At 43.6% G+C, this 16,037-nt stretch overlaps 1 long non-coding RNA gene across 1 annotated transcript; it reads right to left on the reverse strand.

Moving 5' to 3' along the window:
* Window positions 1–1,289: 1,289 nt before the first annotated feature.
* Window positions 1,290–5,241, reverse strand: LOC135002160 (uncharacterized). The gene is made up of 2 exons (XR_010203441.1): window positions 5,170–5,241; window positions 1,290–3,125 (listed from the first exon to the last, which is right to left on the reverse strand). It is a non-coding gene; the product is annotated as an uncharacterized LOC135002160 (long non-coding RNA).
* Between the last annotated feature and the right edge of the window lie 10,796 nt (window positions 5,242–16,037).

Raw genomic sequence — 16,037 nt, forward strand, 5'->3', positions numbered from 1 at the left:
GACACTGCAGTGCCACTTCTAGATGGGCCAGGTGTTTGTGCCACCCACTTGTGTCGCTTAGCTTAGTCATCCAGCGACCTCGGTGCAAATTTTAGGACTTAAAATAATATTGTGAGGTGTGAGGTGTTCAGAATAGACTGGAAATGAGTGGAAATTATGGTTATTGAGGTTAATAATACTATGGGATCAGAATTACCCCCAAATTCTATGATTTAAGCTGTTTTTGAGGGTTTTTTCTAAAAAAAACACCCAAATCCAAAACACACCCAAATCCGACAAAAAATTTTCAGGGAGGTTTTGGCAAAACGCGTCCGAATCCACAACACGGCAGCGGAACGGAATCCAAAACCAAAACACAAAACCCGAAAAATTTCCGGTGCACATCTCTACTCTAAAGCAATACTGTGCATAGGGCTGCTTGGCGCCACACTGCCTTCATAGTGCTTGGAGCTGATGGACCCCACAAGGTAATGCCCCATCCTTTTTGATTCTGCTTCAGGTCATGCACCCGCTCTGCACTCTAACTCAAGTCAGGCCCTCCTTGATTTCTCTATATTCTCCTCCATGTTTGCACATATTCTACAAGGCCTCACATCTCAGTTCTCCCCACTCTTCTATCCCCTAGCCTGCTACACCTCCCCTGTCCCCCCTCTTTTCCATCTGTCGTGCCCAACACCCCTACCCTCCTGCCACTGTTACTACACAGTCTCATCCTCTTCAGTTTCCCTTAAGGAACACGGGGGTCTATTCATAAAGCAGTGAAAAGTGCGGAGAAGTGAGCCAGTGGAGAAGTTGCCCATGGCAACCAATCAGCATTGAAGTAACATTTATAATTTGCATACTATACAATTGTACGGAGCAGCTGATTGGTTGCCAATGGTTGCTCACTTCTCCACTCTTTTCACTGCTTCATAAATAGACCCCGCGAAGTCCATTGTCCACATCCCTCTGATGTATATTGTCCACTTTCGAGACAACATAGCCGGCTGTTGGTAAGGAAAGTCCCAGGATGTTTCATCAGTCGCCGGCGCTAACAATCAGGGTTCCTCAGCCGGCTGGGTACCCTGACAACAAGAAATAGGGTATAGAATCTATGAGAACCTGGTTACATTAAGAGCAGCGTACAGTCATAAGCTTACATATAAGCATTAAAACAAAAAGTAACCTTTTATCTGCGCTATACCACTAGTCTCAAACCACTAAGAAATACCCTCTGTCAGACGGGGTATAAAGAGTAGATATGAAAAGGAAAAAGGTTCTAGTGGGAGCCAATACGCCTTTAGAATAACTATGTTTAAAAGCTTTTATTCATACACAAACAGACGACATTTACAACTTAAACATTCGTCTTAGGTACAAATTACTAAAATTTCAGTAAAATGATGTAACAATCTTATATAAACACATATTTCAATTGATGTGAGGAGTTTACAATCAGGTGATCACAATCAGAAATTTAAAGAGAGATATCTCCAACCAGATGCTTGTGGTGAAGGCTTTATGAATCCGAAATCGCAAAACCAAACGCGTTTCGTCCGTTAGGACTTCATCAGGGGTTAACAATCAGATCTTATAATAGATTGGATTACCACTGATTATGACTGGTTAGGGTTCTCAAAGTTACATCCAATCACAAGTATGTTTTCAATTAATATGGTATCTAAATAGATTTACATATAAGCATACTTGCCTACTTTTGAAAAAGCATTTCAGGGAGATTGTGAAAGTAACACCTATCGGTATGAAAATGTTCTGCTACATATGAGAGGCGTGTTATGAAAATGACTTACATCCAAGCGCAAATGAGCCCCAAAGTTAGTATATTGTATACACATATACTGCAAGTGGCCATCAGAATTCTAATTAAAAATGCGTGTAGCCATAGGGATCATTGGCCCTCATTCCGAGTTGATCGCTCGCTAGCTACTTTTAGCAGCCGTGTAAACGCATAGTTGCCGCACACGGTGGAGTGTATTTTCACTTTGCAGGAGTGCGAACGCCTGCGCAGCCGAGCGGTTACAAACACATTTTGTGCAGAACAAGACCATCCCTGTAGTTACTTATTCTGTGCGATGATTGCTGCGATGAAGGTCCCGGAATTGACGTCAGATACCCGCCCTGCAAACGCCTGGACACACCTGCGTTTTTCCAAACACTCCCAGAAAACGATCAGTTGACACCCATAAACTCCCACTTCCTGTCAATCTTTCCTTGCGATCGGCTGTGCGAATGGAATCGTTGCTAGAACCTGTGTAAAACAACAATGCTCTTTGTTCCCGTACGCCACGCATGTGCATTGCGGCGCATGCGCCGTTTTACCATTTTTTTTAATGATCGCTGCGCAGCGAACAACGGCAGTTAGCGATCAACTCGGAATGAGGGCCCTTGTGCCTTATAACCAATGCAGGGAAATGGCACTGATGATCCCATTTGAATGGATATATCTCTAATTTATTTTTTCCCCCAAGAATGTAACAGCTATATAATAGGGATAAGTTACAATCAGGGAGATTGCTGGACTATTCAGGGAGTCAGGGAGATTGTTATTATTTCAGGGAGTCTCCTGCAGAATGAGGGAGGGTAGGCAACTATGCATATAAGCGATACATGACAGTCAGTATTACAGGTGAGGAGGGATGCCAAGAGGAACAATCCATTATTTTACAAGTAGCCCCGCACCCCGCTCTCACCTCACCCTTGTGCTGACCTAAGATCCTGGTCGCAGTCATCTTCCTATTATTTTAAGCTTAATAACAGCAGCTGGAAGATACTTGTGTTTGCCCGCGACAGAAAAGAGTGATAAGGGGTAATCTTATCACAGGGTGCAGTTACCAGGAATTGTTTTTAATTTATTAATCAGATAATAAAAATGTAAAGTAATTATTAAGAAAACATCTTACCAGCCTATAAATAGCGAATGCGTAATGCACAGAAAGCAGAATAAGATAGGAAGGTGTCAGTGTATTGTTGAAGCAGAATCCCTGAATCCGCAATGTTGTCCTCATCACTTATGGTCTTCTTTCTGGTCACCACTCTCAGTAACGCAGAGGACACTCCCTCAGGTGAGTCCTTGTCGCTAAGTTTCCCGTTGCCTGTGTCACCTGCGGAGATCTCTGAGAAATCACCTGAAATAAAAAAATATGGTGCTTGTTCTCTTTGCAAATAGGTTTATTTCCACTCTAAGTTTCTATTATCTATATGTTTGATGTACCCCATGTAATGGAAAACTACTACACTGCACAATGCTTAAGGTATTTTCCCATTGTTATGTTTCGATAAATGAGCAGCTTTTAAATATCCTCTGTCAACTTTTGCTAAATAGATTCCGTTATTATGCTGTCTCCCTTCTGTGCTTTTCAGCCATGTAATTGTACGATCACTGTGGTTTATTCTTGCTGTCCCCAGATGTATTACCTCTGCTGCACCCTCTGTGTTGGACACAGTTAGGGGTATGTTTACTAAAAGTGCAGGTTTTTAGAAGTGGGGATGTTTCTCATAGCAACCAATAATGGGCCTAATTCAGAGTTGATCGCAGCAGCAAATTTGTTAGCAGTTGGGCAAAACCATGGCCCTCATTCCGAGTTGATCGCTCGGTATTTTTCATCGCATCGCAATGAAAATCCGCTTAGTACGCATGCGCAATGGCCCTCATTCCGAGTCGTTCGCTCGGTATTTTTCTTCGCTTCGCAGTGAAAATCCGCTTAGTATGCATGCGCAATATTCGCACTGCGACTGCGCCAAGTAATTTTACAATGAAGATAGTATTTTTACACACAGCTTTTTCATCGCTCCGGCGATCGTAGTGTGATTGACAGGAAATGGGTGTTACTGGGCGGAAACACGGCGTTTTAGGGGCGTGTGGTTGAAAACGCTACCGTTTCCGGAAAAAACGCAGGAGTGGCCGGAGAAACGGGGGAGTGTCTGAGCGAACGCTGGGTGTGTTTGTGACGTCAAACCAGGAACGACAAGCACTGAACTGATCGCACAGGCAGAGTAAGTCTGAAGCTACTCTGAAACTGCTAAGTAGTTTGTGATCGCAATATTGCGAATACTTCGGTCGCAATTTTAAGAAGCTAAGATACACTCCCAGTAGGCGTAGGCTTAGCGTGTGTAACTCTGCTAAATTCGCCTTGCGACCGATCAACTCGGAATGAGGGCCCATGTGCACTGCAGGTGGGGCAGATGTAACATGTGCAGAGAGAGTTAGATTTGGGTGGGGGGTGTTCAAACTGAAATCTAAATTGCAGCGTAAAAATAAAGCAGTCAGTATTTACCCTGCACAGAAACAAAATAACCCACCCAAATCTAACTCTCTCTGCACATGTTATATCTGTCCCCCCCCACCCCCCTCCCTGCAGTGAACATGGTTTTGCTCAACTGCTAACAAATTTGGTGCTGCGGTCAACTCTGAATTTCCCCCCCAATATTCTAGCTATTATCTTCTAGAAGGGTGCTAGATAAATGATAAGTGGACTCTAATTCGTTTGCTTTGGGCAACATCTCCACTTAAAAAAACACACACTTTAGTAAATACCCCTTATAGTCAGAGGGCAGCTTTTATTTTGTAACTCGCAGGCAGCCCAAATAAGCAACACTAAAGGGCCCTACTCACTTGGCGATGTATTCAATGTGGACAATGATCGATCTCGATATCGTCCAAATTGACTTGCATTGCAAAACGACGGAAAACCAACGATGAGCGACCGTGGGGATGCGCATCATTCATCGTTGGTACATATACACTGAGCGATATGAACGATTTCTCATTCATTAATGAACGAGATCGTTCATATCGCTCATGCACATCGCTAAATGTGTAGGTGCCTTAACTGGTCCAAAGAAAACAGCACTGAAGAGCACAGAAATAAGGAAGAATAAAAACAGCTGGAAAAGTTGCAGAAGGGGGTGTACAAACTAATACATCTAAAGGTCTAAAGGTGAAAAAAAAGTTTTGTATTTGAAAATGAAGTCGAAAATATACTGAATTAAAGAAAACAATGAATTAACAAAATAATAAAATGAAAAACGAATTTTTGAACAATATATTGGCATACATCTATATCAAACCAATGTTATCTGTAAGTATCTAAGGTCTGACAATAATCAGTGGTGCCAAGAGGGGGGCCTGGGCTGGTAGAAGGGGGCTGGGTCTGCACCTTTCCTTCTTACCTGTCAGCCAGCCACAGCTTCTCCGCCAAGCCCAGCACATGCTGCTGTTTTCTGGGGTACGGTGAGTCCAGGGAGATTGCTCCTGCATAGTGCAGCAGTTGTTTCTGCCTGCAAATCGTACTCATCGCGCCCTCCTGAGATCTGTGCTTGGCTGACGGGTGCACCCCCCCCCCTCCCCGCTCCCCTGTGCAGACCCAGGGCAGCTTTGCAGCTTATTAACAGTAAGTTTTACATTTTTACATGTGTTTTTAAAAGGGGGCGTTGTCACACCTGTGATTAGCCCACACCCCCGGGGCCCAGCAAATCTCTCTATGGCCCTGACAATCATACAGGGCTACCGGGACTTCAGTGTCGGGCCAAGACAGAGAGGAGGGCCACAACTGTCTCTGTATTAAAATTGAGGATGCAAATTGAATAAATAAATAAATAAATAAAATAATCTATTTAATTATTATTACATTTTATTTATAGGGCGCCACAAGTGTTTTGCAGCGCCGTACATACGGATTTAATGACGTAGCCTGGCCGAGCTGCAAGCTACCTGTACATTGTACACTATTATGGAATAAGCTGGAGCTGTATACATATTAATTACTATTCTAATTATCTATATATTAATAGCAGAAGGATGGCTGTTATGAGTGACTTATTTCTGTGATGCTGTTGTCTGAGCGGAGCATCATATACCATATTAAAGCTCTTGGTCCATAGATCTGCAGAAATATATTGGCTTCTGCCGTTTGCCTGCCATTCACTATGCATCACCATTGTGCTCTGGAAAATGTGACAGTTGGTGTACTCTGCCTGTGCACCTGCTGGGTGACCTGGAACATGTGACCTTTTGGGTGGTCTGGAAACTGGGACAGATATTTGCAGTCACGGACTAAGCAGGGATTTTTCCAAATGTAACTCCTAATGTGGGTAAAAATATTATTATTATTAGCAGTAGTAGTAGTAGCAGTCATAGTTGTAGTTTTAATTTCTTCTTCAGAGTCCACAATTGATCCACGGATTGACATGGGGTGTAGGTGGTTGGATAAGGATTGGACACCAAATGGTTAAGCTTTTTAGCTCCCAGAATGCTCCGGCCCAACCTCCCCTATAACCTCGCCTCCTGGCCAAGGGAAGTTAGTTTTTTGTTTGGTGTGGCAGGATCCGGACCATGTGTACAACTGTGGGACTGTTTCACAGTACCAAGCTTTTTTTAAACTTTGTTATTTTATTTAGCCTTTTTTAGAAGGGCCTGCATCTTATAGCAGGGGTAAAGGGCCCTACACACTAGTCGATACCAGTGAAAGATATGAACGAGATGCCGTTCATATCTATCAGTGTGGAGGCACCAACGATGAATGAAACGCGGCCCCGCTCTCGTTCATCGTTGATGCCCCGTCGCTTGTGCATGCAGGCCAATATGGACAATCTTGTCCATATTTGCCTGCACTGCTATGGAGCCGGGTGACGGGGGGAGTGAAGAAACTTCACTCCCCCCCGTCACCTCCCCCCGCTGCCGCGTCGCTCGTCTGCCGTATCGCTGGGCGGGCAGCTCGGCGGGCGGTTCGCCCAGTCTGTAGGGCCCATTAGCTAGCAGGTCCACGCTTGGCTGTGGCCAGAGCATGGGGAGAAAGGTAAGGTGACTTTCCCGCTTGCGGGAAGTCATGTCGGTTTATGCAGCATGGCTGTCTTGGGTTGGTGGCTACCCGACAGCGCTGACGCGGGGAGTCCGCCTCGGGTGCACCCCCGCTAAACTACTAGGGATCACAGGCCCTGGGGGAAGATGTGGAGGCCGCAGAACCCTGAGGTGGACATCAGCAGTGGGGAGTACGGCCCTCCCCCGGTCGAACCCCCCACCCCCCGGCGCAGGTGGCAAATTAATTCAGTTTTTCCCGCCTTGAACTGATTAGCCCGCTTACATTAAAAGATGCTGAGTGACATTATACATGTGTCTGCTGCAGTAATTGTTGTGCGTCAATATACGCTCTGTGGGGCAATGGGGGTAATTCAGACCTGATCGCTCGCTAGTGTTTTTTGCACCACTGCGATCAGGTCCGAACTGTGCATGCACGGCAATGCGCAGGCGTGACGTACGGCAATGACAGGAATCATGGCCCTGCGATCGGATTCGCAAGGAGATTGACAGGAAGAAGGCGTCTGTGGGTGTCAACTGACTGTTTTCTGGAGTGGTTGGAAAAAACGCAGGCATGTCTAAGCGTTTGCAGGGCGGGCGTCTGACGTCAATTCCGGTCCTGAACAGGCTGAAGCGGTCACAGCGGGTGAGTAAGTCCTGGCCTGTGCTGTGCAGATACTGCAGAAAATCAGTTTGCACAGCTCTGCAGCACATAGTAGTTACATAGTTACATAGTCAGTGAGGTTGAAAAGAGGCAAAAATCCCATCGGGTTCAACCTGTATTCTGTGTTAAGCTGTTCATATTATAATGCACCTGCTGAAGTAATGGTTTAGCACCAATTGACAACTATGATTCTTACCACTCCCAGATATTAATGACACTATGTTAAATGCTATAGCCCTGGATACTTTTTCCAGTAAAAAATGTGTCCAATCCATTTTTAAATGCATTTACAGTCTGCCATTATTACCTTCTCTGGCAGGGAGTTCCAAATCTTTATTGCCCTTACCGTGAAGAACCCTTTCCTATGTTGTGTACGGAATTTTCTCTCCTCTAGCCTCAGCGAGTGCCCACGTATCCTATACAGGGATCTTTTAATAAACAAATCCCCTGCTAACTCCTTGTAATGACCCTTTACATGTTTGAAGAAATTAATAATGTCCCCTTTTAGACGCCTCTTTTCTAGTGTATACATATTTACCCTAGTAAGCCTTTCCTCGTACTCCAGTGTCTCGAACCCTTTAATCAATTTAGTAGCTCGCCTTTGAACTCTTTCTAGTTCCCCGATATCTTTTTTATAATATGGTGCCCAAAATTGAACACAATATTCAAGGTGTGGATGTACCAATGATTTGTACAGTGGCAGGAATACATCCTCGTCCCTTGTCTCAATACCCCGTTTTATGCACGCAAGCACTTTACTTGCCTTTTTTCCTGCATTTTGACATTGTGTACTGTTATTAAGCCTATTATCTATGAGCACCCCAAAATCTTTTTCCACCACTATATTTTCCCCATTTAGAGTGTAGGAGGCCTGTGCGTTTTTTTGTCCCAAAATGCATAACTTTGCATTTTTCTATATTAAACCTCATTCCCCGTTTAGACGCCCAGGTTTAAAGTTTAAATAAGTCATTCTGTAGAGACTCCACATCGATTTCTGAATGAATTACCGTACACAGTTTAGTATCATCTGCAAAGAATGACACTGTGCTTTCCAGGCCTATTCCTAGATCATTGATAAATATATTGAACAGTACCGGGCCAAGTACGGACCCAGCTGGAGAACATTCCGTTGACCACTACTCATTGTACTATGTTATCCAGCCAATTACCTATCCATGGGCAAATAGTATATCCTAGGCCAAGTTCCCTTAATTTGATGATCAGTCTCCTGTGAGGCACTGTATCGAAGGCTTATGCAAAATCTAAATACACCACATCCACTGCGTTTCCTTGGTCAAGATTCTCGCTCACTTCCTCGTAGAAGCTAATTAAGTTAGTTTGACATGATCTACCCCTTACAAACCCATGCTGACTTTTGCTAATAATCTTATTAACCTGCAGATAATCCTGTATGCTATCCCTCAAAATACCTTCCAATAGTTTACCCACTATAGAGGTTAAACTAACTGGTCTATAGTTACCAGGATTATTTTTAGTTCCCTTTTTAAATAAAGGCACTACCTCAGCTATGCACTAATCCTTTGGTACCATGCCTGATGTAACTGAACTATGGAAAATCAAGTATAGGGGTTTTGCTAGCTGCGACCTAATCTCCATAATAACCCTTGGATGAAAACCATCTGGGCCTGGTGATTTATTAATCTTTATGTTGCTTAGTCTCTCCAGGACTACTTCCTCACTTAAACAAAACACACACAAATATAAGGTTTTGCGCTGACCTGCTGATGGTATTACTAACAAAATTCTTTATTCTAATTTCATATGTGGTAAATTCCACTTTTCCAAATGCCCTGCCGCTGCCTCCAAAAGGAGGTATTTGCACAAACCTCCTACAATAGAACAAGACAGTACAATAGAACAAATGGTGGCGCGGCTGGGAATTTTAGAACTGTGGATTAAATATCAATCTTATAGTAAGAAGCATAGATTGTAAATTTATAAGAGGTTTTTATTCCACTGATAAAATCAAATATAAAAATACATGATGTACACCATATAATACCTAAGTCATTCTTATAACCGATCCCATAATTTTAATAGGCCATCCACAATAAACTCAGATGATCCTATAAAAGGAATATTCCTCTCAAAAAATAAAATAAAAAAGAGCAAAATATATAAAAAAGTCACAATAGTCTCTCAATGAGGTGCCGGCACCCTTTATGGTTTACCAATTTGTTGGTATAATGTCCCAGTTATAGATTCTTTGCTGGTAAATAGCAATATACACATTGGGAATTTCCACTTTTAAGTCATTTATATTGCTGTCATAATTTATAAATCAATATAAGGAGCTGTTCCTTTGGCCAATTCTTTATTTTGATTCAAATAACTGTGTAGTCAGAATCTTATACACAGTGTACCTGTGTCCCCACGTGTTGATCCTCCTTGTCCACTCTGCTGGCTCTGCCAGTCTTTTACAGCATTGGTGGCAAGTGGAGGTGTAGGTGTGTTTTTTTCCTCCCGGTGGTCCGGGTTCTCCTACCGCACGGAAACAGTCTGCCGTAAGTAGTGGAAATCCCCCTTGTGTAGCTCCCTCGTATGACGCGTTTCTCCGCTCCGTCTCTCGGCGGCTTCCTCAGATACCTCACTTAAACAAGCATCAAGCCAAGAGTCATTACCTTCACTATCGTTATGCACTACTCTCACCGTCTGATTCTCCCTGGTGTATACTGAGGAAAAAAAATTGTTCAGTATTTCAGCTATTTTATCATCGTTTATCAAAGCTCCGAATTCATCTTTTAATGGGCCTATGTTCTCCTTCTTTAACCTTTTACTGTTTATGTATTTATAAAACTTTTTAGGATTGGTTTTACTCTCTATAGCAATTTGCTTTTCGTTTACAATTTTAGCTGCCCTTATTACTTTTTTGCATCTTTTATTGAATTCCTTATAATACTGGAATGACTCCACCCCTCCATTAGATTTAAATGTTTTGAAAGCACTCCTCTTTTTAGCCATTGCTTCTTTGATCTCCTTATTAAGCCACATTGGCTTGTGTTTAGTACTCCTGCATTTACTGCCCATGGGAATGAATTTGTGAATATTGCTATCAAGCAACCCTTTTAAAGCATCCCACATTTCCGTTGTGTCTTTACCATGAAACAAAGCTTCCCAGTCAATATCCTTTATTGCCTGCCTCAGCATATTGAAATTAGCTTTTCTAAAGATAAATGTTTTAGTTGTTCCCTTATAGCTATGTTTCTTGAAACTGATGTCGAATGTGATCATATAGTGGTCACTGTTTCCCAAGGTCTCCCCAACTTTAGTGTTTGATATAATATCCACATTATTGGTAATAACTAGGTCCAGAATAGTTTTACCTCTAGTTCGGTCCTTGACTAATTGAGTCAAGTATTGATCCTTTAATAAATAAATATTTCCCCTCGCGCTAATATAATTAAATTGAGGCAACAGGACATAACTATGCTTGATACATCAATTATTTTATAATAGTTTTTAATATCTATAAGATCGATCACATAAAAAACAATACATCACATCAAAGTTAATATGCGCATATAAACTCCCCAATAATATATAAAAAATGATAAGCATAAGAGGTGGCTCATATAACTAAAATCCTATAATTGTCCACAGCAGACTGCACTGGTGGCTGTAATGGTAATAATATCTTTATCTGATTCCTGAATAGGACAGTCCCGTATGATATATTATGGATTGTCCCCTGGATTGAATAACAAACAGTAAAGAGTTGTTAGGTTTTTACCAATACAAATGATTTCCGTGTGCTCACAACAGGGTTAGTTCCTTAGTGCAAAGGAGAGCTGTCCTTTTAATCCTGGAGGTTGAAGTCCGGCACCGGGGCTCGGCGCACCGCATGCGCCTTTAGCTGATTGAGCTCCCGTCTTCCAGCCGCCGCATATAGCGTCCTCCGTCTCCCGCTCGTCAGTCTCACAATAGTGGTGCACACGTACTCACAACGGATTGTACCAGCAAGTGGAGTCCACTGGGTCCCCGAAAAGGGCAACTTCTTTGGCGTGTTTCGCTCCTATTTGGAGCTTGGCTCAGACCTCTGCGGCCTTTCAACAGATGCTGCAGGCAGATAAGTCTGTGGAAGGGAAAGCACCTAGACATGCGGCACAGTCCTCACAATCTACACAGCTCCCAGAATCTGAGATGTCCTCAGAAGATGAGGCTGACTCCTCTCTCCCTGAGTTCCCCTCAGGTGAAGAAGATCGTCACATCTCAGTGGACGTGCCTGCGTCTTTAAATGGCAAAAAATAGTCAGAGCTGAATTCCTGCAATCAGATCAGCTTACTGAAATGATGCGGGAAGCAGGGGGTACTCCAAAATAGAGGTTTCAATTGCATAAGATAATGGCTTCTTTTCACCCTCTTCCACCGGTAGAATGTGCCAAATGGGAAGTACCTCCCGCAGTTGATGCTCATGTGGCACATCTAGTGCGCATTTCTACATTGCATATACCATCAACGTCTTCTTTGAAAGACCTGACAGACAGAAAAGTTTAAACCTGTCCTATACAGGAGCAAATATCTCTATCAGTAAAGTGTCTGCCGTCAGTGTAACACGTCATGGGTTCTAATCCTGGGTATGACTGCTAAGAAATGGGTGATTTAAAATAAAAGACAATGAAATGTATATATACATTTTTATTTCAGAACACTCTATACACTATATATACACATATATATATATATATACATACACACATACATACATACATACATACATATATTTATCGAAATTTAGGGGGGGGGGGCACCAATATTTATCTTGCCACTGGGCAATGGGATGAATTTATGCCACTGAAAGGACAGTTTCAATCAACTAAAACCATTAAGCCTAAAGCCAGACATACATAGGAACATAGTAACATAGTTTCTGAGGTTGAAAAAAGACAATCTGTCCATCGTGTTCAACCTGTTAGTGATCTCCTACACTGTAATATTTTAAAACTAATTTTAACTGTGGTGAATGGTTAGCCGTTTTGTCTATTCCTTTTTTTTTTTTATAGTTTAGTGCATGATTTACCCACCATAACCCTTTATATCCTTATCCATTAGGAATGTATCTAGCACATTCTTAAAAGTAATGTCCGAGTCCGCCATTACTACTCTCTCAGGCAGGGAATTCCAAATACATATTGTCCTTACTGTGAAGAAACCTTTCCGACTCTGTGTGTGAAATCTCCTCTCCTCTAACCTAAGTGAGTGTCCGCGTGTTATTTGGGATGATCTTACCAAAAACAAATCGCCCGCTAGCTCTGTGTATTGTCCCCTTATATATTTGTAAATGATACTCATGTCCCCTCTTAATCTCTTTTTTTCCAGTGTAAACATGCCTAGCCTAGCAAGCCTTTCCTCATAATCTAGCGTCTCCAACCCCTTAATCAATTTGATTGCCCGCCTCTGAACCTTTTCTAGTTCCGTCCCCGTCCTTTTTACTGTATGGTGCCCATAACTGTGCACAGTATTCGAGATGTGGCCTCATAAGTAATTTATATAATGGGAGTATATCACTCAGATAGGCCTGGACAGCCAGATGTCCGATTTCCAAATCAGAAGACAAACCCTCCACCTGACAGCGCGGGCCTCCACCTGGGGGACTCCATGGTGGGATGCTGACTTCTGCAGTTTGCACAGGTATGGTGTCAGTTCACCATAGATACCTGGGTGCAAGAAGTGGTTTCTCACGGTCACGACTTCACCTTTGTGAAGCGACCCCCCAGCAGTTCTTTTGCACCAGTCCGTCTTTAGATTCAATCAAGTCCAAGGCTCTACAAAAAGCCCTGAACAAATATATTTGGGTACACCGGTTTCGTAAGGAAACTTTACGGGCTATTACCCTGGCAATGGAGCCTGGGGATTTCATGGTGTCTCTGGACATTCAAGATGCTTACCTACATGTACCTTTAGCACTCTCCTATCAGCTCTATCTCAGGTTTGAGATCCACCTGCAACATTTCCAATTTCAGACACTACCCTTCAGACAGCTCCTCGGGTGTTCACCAAAATCATGGTGGTGATGGCAGCTTAGCTCCATACCTGGATGACCTGCTTATCATGGCACAATCCCAGTAAACCCTCCTCGGCCATCTACAAGTGACTATAGCCTCCCTGCAGACTCACGGATGGCTCATAAATTGGGCAAAATCCTCCCAAGTCCCATCCCAATGGGATGATGCACTTAGGAGCGATACTGGATTCCAGTTTACTGAAAATCTTTCTGTCACTGGACAAAATATGCATGATACTATTGAGAATCCGCAGCTTGCTGCACAGTCGGAGAGTATCCATTCATGCAGCAATGCGGCTTCTGGGGTCAATGGTTTTGGCATTCGACATGATTGAATATGTCCAGTTCCATTGAAGGCCCTTTCAACATCTGACTCTCTCCAGATGGAATGGACAGCATCGGACGATAAAGACCCAGATGATGATTCTTCCTCAGGAAGTACATCTGTCACTGACCTGGTGGCTACAAGGGTCCCACCTGGACATGGTTTGACCCTTGTGGATCTCAGACTGGGTTCTCCTGGCAACAGACGCCAGGCTGAAGAGCCATAATAGGTCAATACTCTCTTCAGGGCCATTGGACCAAGGAAGAAAGTAATCTTTCAATCAATGTCTTGGAGCTTCGGGCCATCTACATGGCACTCACTCAGGCAAGGGAAATACTTCACAACAGACCAATTCAGATCCAGTTGGACAACGCCACTGCAGTAGCCTACTTCAATCACCAAGGAGGCACTTGCAGCCGGATGGCAATGAAGGAGGTAGGCTGAATCCTCAGGTGAGCTGAATGCCATCATCCAGCAATGTCTGCAGTATTCATACTAGGAGTCCTAAATTGGGAAGCGGACTTCCTCAGCTGGCACGACATTCATGCAGGTGAATGGGCCCTGCACCCAGAAGTCCTCCAAATTCTGATAGACAAATGGGGGTGGCTGGCAGTGGACTTCATGGCCTCACATCAGAACAAGGTCCCAGTATACGGATCCAGGGCAAGAGATCTCAAAGCAGTCTTTGTGGATGCTCTGTCAGTAAGATGGAAATTTTGTCTGGCATATGTCTTCCCGCCAATCTCCCTGTTGCCCAGGGTGATTCACAAATTCAAACAGGAAGGCGGTGCCGTGATATTGATAGCTCCGGCATGGCCCAGATTCAATTGGTACACAGATCTGCAGAGGCTATCAGTGGACAAACCATTGCTGCTTCCTCTACCACCAGATCTATTGATTCTAGGTCCCTTTCTCTACTAACACCTGGATCGGCTGTCTTTGCAGTGATTAAAATGATGTTTCAGGCAAGGAAACCATCCTCAGCTCGCATCTGTTACTGGATCTGGCATGCATAATTCCAATGGTGTGCTGCCAGAAGTTATGAGCCTTGATCCTTTAGAGTTTCCACAATCTTAGCATTCCTTCAAGCCGGAATTGACCGAGGTCTCCGCCATACCTCCCTTAAGGTACAGGTTTCAGCATTATCCATATGGTTCCAGAGGAAAATTGCAACTCTACAGGAAGTTAGCACTTTCTTCCAGGGAGTGCTTCACATCCAGCCTCCTTTTGTACCTCCAATAGCTCCTAGGGACCTAGGACTAGTTCTCAAGGCTCTTCAAGCTCCCCCATTTGAACCACTGCACCTGGTGGATATCAAGAGGATGACAGCTAAAACTCTATTTTTACTAGCAATAACTTCAGCTAGGAGAGTATCAGATTTAGTGGCACTTTCCTGTCGCCCCCCATTTCTGGTCTTTCATCCAGACAGAGCAGTACTCAGAACCAGGTCTGGTTATCTTCCTAAGGTGGTCTCTAAATTTCACCTTAATGAAGAAATTGTAGTTCCGGCCTTCCAATTGTCAGACCTCACTGTGGGAGATGCATCATTGGACGTGGTCCATGCACTAAGGAGCTACGTGGATCATACCAGTGACATCAGAAGAATAGATGCTCTCTTTGTCCTATATGAATTCCATAAGAGAGGATGGCCTGCTAATAAGCAAACACTGGCCAGATAGCTTCTCAGAACCCTACTCTCAAGCTGATCTCCCTATGCCGGATAATATCTCTGCCCATTCTACCAGTTCAGTCGGTCCCTCATGGGCAGCCCGCCGTGGTGCCTCAGCTGAACAACTCTGTAAGGCAGACACGTGGTCATCTATCAATACATGTCTGAGACATTATGCCTCAGGATGCTGCGTTTGGGCGTCAGAGTCTCCTGTGAAATCAGGAGTGTCCCCTCCCTTAAATTCTGCTTTGGAACATCCCCATTTCAATCCTGTGGATCAACTGAGGACTCTGAAGAAGAAAAGAAGAGTTATGGTAGACTTACCATAGTTAACTCTGTTTCTTTGAAGTCCACAGGATCCACAGGGCTCCCACCCTGGCACACCTAATTTGAGATTCTTTCACTATCTCCTTCCTTCTGGTATGGAATAATGTGTTTTTTTCCTCGTATGTACAGGTCTTCCTTCTCGCCTAATTCTGCTCCTGCTTTGGGCTTGCTGACAAAACTGACTTCCCTTGGCCAGGAGGCGGGGTTATAGGGGAGGTTGTATTGGAGCAATCTGGGA

The sequence above is a fragment of the Pseudophryne corroboree genome, unplaced genomic scaffold (genome assembly GCF_028390025.1).
Source record: "Pseudophryne corroboree isolate aPseCor3 unplaced genomic scaffold, aPseCor3.hap2 scaffold_1718, whole genome shotgun sequence".
Taxonomy (NCBI): Eukaryota; Metazoa; Chordata; class Amphibia; order Anura; family Myobatrachidae; genus Pseudophryne; species Pseudophryne corroboree.